At 38.2% G+C, this 8929-nt stretch overlaps 1 long non-coding RNA gene across 1 annotated transcript in view; it reads right to left on the bottom strand.

Annotated features, from left to right (window-relative positions):
- Positions 1-1200: 1200 nt before the first annotated feature.
- The window catches only part of LOC116090025, a 15679-nt gene continuing 7950 nt past the window's right edge, over positions 1201-8929 (bottom strand). The window contains exon 3 of the long non-coding RNA XR_004118526.1: positions 1201-1421. This is a non-coding gene — a long non-coding RNA (uncharacterized LOC116090025). The remainder of the gene's footprint in view (positions 1422-8929) is intronic.

The following is an 8929-nucleotide window of genomic DNA, read 5'->3' as shown; positions in this document are numbered from 1 at the left end:
CACCGTGGAACTTCAGAAGGCAACTCATTCTCGGAGACAGGTTACACTGGATATTTTAGAGACTGACATCATCTGTAGAATATTGAGCTGTTAGACCTATAACATTTCTACCACCAGTTATCATTTGTTCTGAAGTCCATGACTTCTGTTTGTTATGTTTGTGCTGCTTCAATAGTTTCAAAGCTCCAAAGTGCTATGAAAGGCAGTGTCTTTAATGTATTTGCTCAGGATGTATTAACTGTGCTTGGCATAACTCTGGAATAGAAGTAATTATAACCATATATTTGGGATTTTGTTTTTTAGATTTCTTGTTTCTGAGGTCAGGGACTAATTTCAGTGTTCTGAATCAAGCAGTCACCTTTCACACTTTTTCAAAAATATATGTCGGCGTTAACTACTTATCTGAACAAATTATATGACTGTTTCATAGACTCTATAGGCATGTTTATATGTTGCTTTCAGATCTACTATGTATTCAGAACAATGTATTTCCTTTATTAATATTCAGAATATAGAATTCTCCTTCTTATACTTCTGACTGACAGTTGTTACAGTGCATACACAATTTTCCTGTGCATCTCTAATCACTCCTCCCAAATACTAATCCTGGCAGTTTGGAGGATTACATCTAGGGACTTGCATGTGTTAGGCAATGGATTTACCATTCAGCTACATCCTTAACACTTAAACCCCCAATTCATGAATAATTAATACACAATTTGTTCACTCTGTGAGATTTAAGAATGCTCTCAACAAAAGTTTTCCTATACTATATGTGTTTTGTCACATAATACTTATAAATGTTTATAATTAGGATATTCATTGTTTAATTCTGGCCATTCTGGAAGTAGCAATTAGAAAAACAGGCATGTAAACCATCTTGATCAAGAGAATAGTTAAGATGTGGCATACAGCATGAGGATTAATATAAGGCTATACATGGCCTAAACATGTAAGGTCCAGCTTACTGGAAACCTAACTCTTTTGAGTATTTTAACTACCCATGCCACTCTTGCCATAGTAACACTACACTGGTGATTAGATGGCCATCTGTAGGAAGGTCAGATTTGGGGACAAATTTTAGTAATATTTTATATTTAGGATTGTTATGGAAGATTCACATTTCAAACTGCAAAATGTAGTAGATAATAATCATATAGCTCTAACACTGCCATAAGACAAAATTTATTTGGACACTAATGGATTTATGCAACTTTAATGTAATACAGCAAAGACTTGGTGTCAACAAAAGAAAGCAATGACAAGCTTCTGCAGGATCATCTCAAGGGCATTACTTGCTTTGGTGAGTTTACCATGATCCACGCATGGCCTTCAGTCCTAGAAGTCTACAACCTGATCTTGCCCATGTCCTAGAGTCATCCAAATTCTGAAGGTGAAATCACAGTCATTACATCAAAATACTGAAAGATATAAAAAGAGAAGGATATTCATTTACAATGAGAAATGCAAGTATACAGTCCAAATACATGTGTTCAGAAGACAATACGTAGAAATTCCCTTCTAAGGAGGTCATGGGAGAAACAGATCATAGGACACTGATAATCTAAAAGTGCTTAGTACCTAATGCATTTGGATGCAAGTAAAAGTCTTTTGCATCAACTAGATCAGAAGTTTCTGCTACCCTAAACACAATATTCTCCCAGAAGATGGCTGGGATGCAGACTTCAGTGGCTCTTGCTTTTCTGTATATCCATCATCGATCAGCTGGGCCCAGCATTGCTTCATTGCCCTTGATTAACTCTTACATTCTTTATAAAATTTACATTGAAACAACACAGCTAACAATCTTCTTGTCACCATGCTTTTACCATTCTTTAGTCTCCCCTCCATCTCCTGATGAAAACACCAGTATCAATTATTTCTTTGCTATTGTGTAAGCCTTTAAATATACATACATATACATAGTGGTTACAATAAAAACATTTTACATTTGAAGCTTAAGCTATACATGAGATCATCCATTTATATACTTCTTTACTAATTTTTAAGTTCTAGATGTTTTTCTCTTTCTGTGATGGCATCTCACTATCACTGTACCATGCAACCACTGTATCATGGTTAGACTCAAATTCATAAGTGCCTTCCTCTCTGTTTCCCAAGTGCAGAGATTATTATGGATGTGTACTACCATGCCCAGCACCCTTAATGAGATTTCTTTATAAAAATCAGCTCACCTCACTATTTCAGTTGTCTCATAATGCTATACTATATAACAATATTATCTATTAAATTATTCCTCTGCTGAATGGCATTAAATGTATTGCAACTTTTACTTATGAAAAACAATTAAGTCAATTTATTCATATGTAGGACCACTTTCACAAACTCCACGAATGAAACACAGGTCTGAATACATACATGAAAATATGTTGTTACTGTTAAAATGCTTCAAATCCTTTTGTGTGTATTTTGGGTATATGTGTGTGCACATGTATATACATATGTATATGCACGTGCATGCGTGTAAATGTACATGCTTCATAGCATGAATGTGGGTGTCAGAAGATAATCTCTTACTGATGGTTCTCACCTTCAACCTTGTCTGACACAGGATCTTTTGTTGTTCACAGGAGAAGATGCCAGGCTAGCTGGCCCACAAGCTTCCAAAGATTCTCCTGCTTCACCTCCCATCTTGCCGAAGGACTGCTGGGACTACAGATGTATGGTTCCACACCCAGTTTTACCTGGTTTATGGGGATTTGAACTCGGGGTGTCACACTCATGAAGCAAGTACTTTACCCACTGAGCCATCTCCCAAGAATTTTTACTACTACAAACAGAATGAACTAAGAATGAATTTCCAAACTTTGGATTTCCCTCCTGTCTCTATTTCCCAAGTGCTGGGATCATGGGTGTGAACCACCATGCCCCACTCAATGAGCTTTCTTTATAAAAATGGACATACCTCAATATTTAATTGGTCTCAAAATATTACTTTACATACAATATTGTTTTAAATAATTATTCCATTGCTGAATGTTACTGAGTATGATATGGTTAGTACAGATTAGGAAAAGTTCCACAGTAGTTGATTTATGACAGAAATGAGTTGCTCCTCTTTCTATGTTTAGTTTGATCTCAACAGATTTAATCACTGTTTAACTTCCAGTAAAGAATGCACAATCATTGTTTGTGGCTGACAACATACAATCTGTCTTCTATGACCTGCTTATTCTTTGACCACTTGTTTAAGCCATGTTTTTGTACTAAAAGACAAGACTGTTGGCTATGTTATTAGAAGTAGTTAATGAATTAGCAATTATACATATTTGTATGTGTATTAGTGTAACCAGAGTGCATATAAACTCTCTCCAGGTCTGTTTATGATTTCTTTCTTTATATACAAGTTTGAAAGTCTTATAAAATTATTTTAACATAGGTATAGTAATAAAATATAAAATATAAAATATATAAAGACAATATTGGAAGCTGGGTGTGATGGTGTAATCTCATCACTTGGAAAGTAGAGAGACAGGATGACTAGGAGTTCAAAGCCAACTTGGGCTAAATGAGACCCTTTGTCTAAACAAACAAACAAACAAAAAAACCCAAAAAACAAAAGAAAGAAAGTTTAGTAATTTTTTTCCAATAAGCCCCATTCCCAGTCTCTGTAGATTGACAGATGTAGTCTAGAGTCCATGCTTCACATTTTGGTAACTATCATAAACAGACATATTGACAAATGTGTAAGCTTTTCCATTTGCTATTAAAACTGAGTTTACATATCACATTATTATGCAATATTTTCATTACTTAGTATCTCATATGTAGTACATGTAGATTTCATCTGATCTTTTGGATATGTGTATAATAGTATACCACAAGATTCTACAATGTAATCAGTAATTCTCCAAATAAAGGGTATTGAGTGTCTTTCCAATTCTTTTCAAAAATATCCAAATATATTCTCAGCCTATTGGATCATGATGAAAACCAAATTTCAAGTTATCTCCCTAAGTATCTGCCAGGAAATGGATCCCAAACTCTATTGAGACTTAATTCCCTTATATAAAATGCCATTGCATTTCCATATAAATGATGTGCATACTTACATTCTCATATATAAATATCACAGATTACTTATAATGCCTAAAACAATATGAATGATATGTAAATAGTTGTTATATTGTTTAAGTTGTCATATAAAAGAAAAGTCTACAAGCAAACTGATCACAGATTTACTAATATAGTATAGAACAACCACAGCAACAAAGGAACATTGTGGATCTGGGATTGGGGCTAACTGAATCTACTGACTCAGAGCTTTTAATAGAGGGCCAACTGTGTTCTCTTAAAACAGGTATGATAATTCATTGTCTACATGTTTTAGACAGACCTCAGACAGAACTATTAGCTTATACTTTAAATTTATAAAGCATGAAATAGACATATTCGATAATTATGTATCAGTACAATTATGAGGTTATATAAACAATTTAAAAATAATTTACCTTTAGCTCTTTAAAAATCTAGTATTTCACGTTCAAAAATGAATTATAAGCAGGGTGTGGTGACACATGACTGGAATCCTAGCACTTGGGAGTTAAATGTAGGAGGATCAGGAGTCTGAAATCAACCTGGATACTGTAGTGAGTTCCAGGTATGCCTGGGTTCCACGGCAAGATGCTATTTAAAAGAAATTAGACTTAAAATCCCATAGGAAGCCTCAGTAAGTTATACTAATCTGCTAAACAGATTTAAATTTTCTTCCCAAATAGATCATTTTGCAATATAACACACTGGGTCTTGTATTTATGTTTTAGGAGGCTTTGTGGCACTATGAAGCCAACCCAAGGATTCATACAAGCTATCCATGTTTTCCTTCAACGAGCTCTCTTCTTAACCTATGATGTGCTATTTTATGCACTAATATTTAAATATTTTATTTTGTTTTTCAAAAAGTCTATAACACTTGCAAAACAATAATGCCCAGAGAAACAACACAGAAAACAAGCAAAGTAAAAAAAAAAAAAAAAAAAAAAAAAAAAAAAAAAAAGGGTTAAGTGACATATTGTGGCCGATACACTAGTGAAAAAGTTTTGTGCATACCAAATAAATGCCAATGTACACAGGCAATATGGACAAATCAGACAAAGTAATTTATTCAAGTAGAAAAAGTATCAATGTACACAAAAAAAATCTGGAGTGAAAGAAATAGAAAAAGGTACAAGGTACACTTTAGTGTGCCTTTCAAAAGTAGGACAAAACCCACAAAAGCATGCAGAGATCACATTAAATGATTTTTCAAAAGGAACATGTGTCATTGAAAGGGGGCATTCCACTACTTGCTTGTCCAGATCCCTGTACTACTTTCTGTCCTCTTATCTCCCAGAGTTCAAGTGGTGCCCTTACAACTAGCAGAGATTAGGAGACTTTCCACAGTCAGTGACAAGCAGGGGTGACTCCTGTCTATGCTTGGTTTTGGTCTCACCAGATTGAACTGTTGCCCTTCTCCCAGTAAAAAATGTACAGAATGCTTCTTTCTCAATTCAAACAGTCCACAGTATAGTGTGCGAAAGCACCAGGAGGGCAACTTTCAAATTTGTCCTGAAGCTCTGTGCATTCCCAGTGTGGCCTAAGCTGCCAAGGAGGTACAAATGAAGACCTAGTGTTGGGAATATTGAAGAAAACATCAGCATTGTCCTTAACACACTTAGTGTTATAAAGAAACCCAACACCTCCAAAGGCACTGCCCTATAGCTCTCACCTCAGCAAGCATAATGGAGGTGCACATCCATGGTATGCATAGAGAAAGGAGTGACTGCCATTCGTCATCCAGAGGGAACAGTATCTAAAAGGCCTGGGCAGCAATGATATTTGCTTTCTGCCTAATGCCAGACATTAGGCATGATAGCGAACAAGGACAGTTAGGCTAAGCAGACTCAGGCCAAATCAGATCTATCATTGTGAGTCAGAGGCACCACCCAGAAAGAAGCCTGCATGCCAGCATAGCCCACAGGACCAGTAGACACTCTAGAAGCTCTACAGCAACATAGGTAGCAGCATGCAGGCCAAGCAATGGGACTTAGCCAAGGCCCAGTGACATAGGCATTGAGGCCATCGACACTAATATCTTTTGTGAAGATCTACAATGTAACCAATACTGAGAGCTACAGGCATGCTGGACCAGGTGGTTCCTTTCCTCACAAGAACACAGGAGAGGTTATGGTGATAAGGCATTTGTGCATGGCAGCTCCTGCCAGTGGGAGCCTACCACCGAGTCTTCCTCTTCTTTCTCACAGAGGCCCCAAGCAGTGGAACCAAGGTGCCTTCCCTTTTCTTATGATAAGCACAGGCAATGTGCCAGCCAGGAGACATATGCTGGCACTTACTCTTGGCTTTCTACTCATGGGCTTGCCCCAGCTCTTGTGCTTGCTTGGCTCCACCTACACTTTCCTCTGGGTAGACAGATTACAAATCATAGCTAAAATCTTTCCCTGGCTGCCTATTGATGTAGCCCTGGAACCTTTCCAACCTCTAGAAAAGGCCAAGAAAGCACTTACTGAGCAAGGGGCTAAGAAACTAGGAACTAGAGGGCCAGAGGCCTTATAGGAGTTCTGTTCAGGCAGCCGGCTAACTTTCCCCTCCCTCTGGCCCTCCATTTCCCTTGGCTCCTGCTCTTACAAGAACAAAAAATTTAAAATTAAAACATACACCCAATGCATACACACAGTTCACACACATAGTTCTCTCTCTCTCTTTCTCTCTCTCTCTTTCTCTCTCTTTCTCTCTCTCCCTCTCTCCCTCCCCCTCTCTTTTACACACACACACACACACACACACACACACACACACACACACACACACACACACACAGTGACCACATAGGGAAGATTCTCTACAGCATAAGCTGCTGGACCCAGGACTATATTGACTTTGCTGTAGGATTACTTTCTAATAGGCCTGTAAATTCAGCTGAAGACTATACCTTGGGCTGAGCTAACCAGCCAAGGAAGGCATTTAGATGGTAAAAGAAAGGCATTTAGATGGTAAAAGAAAGGCATTTAGATGGTAAAAGAAAGGAGTATGTCATCTATGAGTAAGCACCAGAAAAGGTCACCAAATACCTCAAAGGCCCACGATCTCTTTTAGAGCATTTCCTCGGTCCTGCACTATCCTCTGACCAGTTGAGAGTTCTGAATCATAGAAAGGAAGAGGAAGGTAAGTATGGGCCAGAAGAGAAAGGACAGGCTATGGAAGAGGGGGAACTTGGTAACTCCAGCTAAGTGGATGTTTCCTGGATCCAGTCCTTTTTAATGGACAGTAACTCACATATGTAGTGAAAAGACAATACAAACTCTCTCCTTTGTGGTAACGATCATAATACTAAAAGGCCTCTTGTTGATGTGATGCCCTTTTAATACGTACAAGGGCATTGATCCAGCCATAGACCTGAAAGACCTAAAGATGGCAAAAGATGAGACTGAATTCGGCCTTTCTTATGTCATCAGCACACTTTATGGGCTGGAGATGGCTATGTCCCCAAGTCCAACTTCAAATTTCAGTGTACTTAAACAAATGAAAAACATATTGTCAGGTTTTACCCTAGGCCCCTGAGCTATCTAGTCTCTGTTTCTTGGTCAGCTAAGCAGTACAGGGTAAGGGTTCCATCTCATAAAGTGGCTCTTCAGTCAAACCAGACATTGACTGGTTACTCCCACAAACTTTGTGCCATGATTGCACTACTGTATCTTAAAGCCAAAATAGACTGTAGATCAAAGGTTTGGGGCTGGGTTGCTGTATACATTTCTCCTTTGGTAGCCTGAAGACTACCTTCCCATACAAAAGATACTAGAACACAGAGCTGGAGGTTCTATGTAGACACCAGCTAGACCTCTCCATGTTCAATGAGTTGTGTGGGTGTTGTCTCCAGGAATGGGGCCTTGCTGCCAGTTTGTGAAGAACAACTTATTGTCTTGGCAATGGCCTGGGTTGTTTAGGAATTTCCACTGGACCCTTCTACTGGTCTTTAAAAAAGTGATAAAACGACTTCCAATGATGTTGTACTATACTCATAGATGTGTGCTTGTTCACCCATCATCAGAAGCTTCTTTCTACTATATATGGGAACAAACACAGAGACCCACAGCCAGACATTACAGAGAGTGAGAGACCTTGAAACACTCAGCTCTAAATGAGATGTCTCCATCAAATCCCACCCTCAGAGTTCAGGGAACACTGCAGAAGAGGAGGCAGAGAGAGTGTAAGAGCCAGAGGAGATGGAGGACACCAGGAGAACAGGGCCCTCTGAATCAACATGAGCAATGCTCATATGAACTCAGAGAAACTGAAGCAGCAAGCCCAGGGCCTGCAGAGGTCTGCACTAGGTCTTCTGCATATATATTATGGATTTATTTTTTTTTAATGTTTTATAGGGTTCCTGAGTGTGTAAATAAGTAGGATCTCTGATTCTTTTTGCCTTTTCTTGGGCTCTTTTCCTTCTGTTGATTTGTCCTGTCCAACCTTTTGTTTTTTCTTACTGTATTGAGGTTTTGTTATCTCTTAGAAGCCAGTTCTTTTCTAATTAGAAACAGAAAGGGACTGGATCCAGGGAGTAGGGAAGGAATGGAGAGAGGTAGATGGAGGGGAAGACTATAATCAGGATATATTGTATGAGAAAAGAATCTCTTTTCTATAAAGGGGTGGTGGTGGTAAGAACAGCAAAGTTCTTTGTTCATGCTACTGGTTTTCCTAATTAACCAGGTAGAATTTAGTGATACTGAGATTTCAGAGTGTGTCTACTATTTTGATACCTGACCTGTGCAAGCAAATACAGATACTGGGATCCAAAATAAAGATAATTACAAAGATGGGACAAATATTGGCTTCTTCAAGCAGAAGTTGGGGAGTTAGGGTATACATGTGAACATATCACTCTCCCTAAAGGTTTGCTTTTTTGTTTTTGTTG

Source organism: Mastomys coucha, chromosome X (genome assembly GCF_008632895.1).
Source record: "Mastomys coucha isolate ucsf_1 chromosome X, UCSF_Mcou_1, whole genome shotgun sequence".
Classification (NCBI taxonomy): domain Eukaryota; kingdom Metazoa; phylum Chordata; class Mammalia; order Rodentia; family Muridae; genus Mastomys; species Mastomys coucha.
This window is presented reverse-complemented; position numbering and strand designations above follow the sequence as displayed.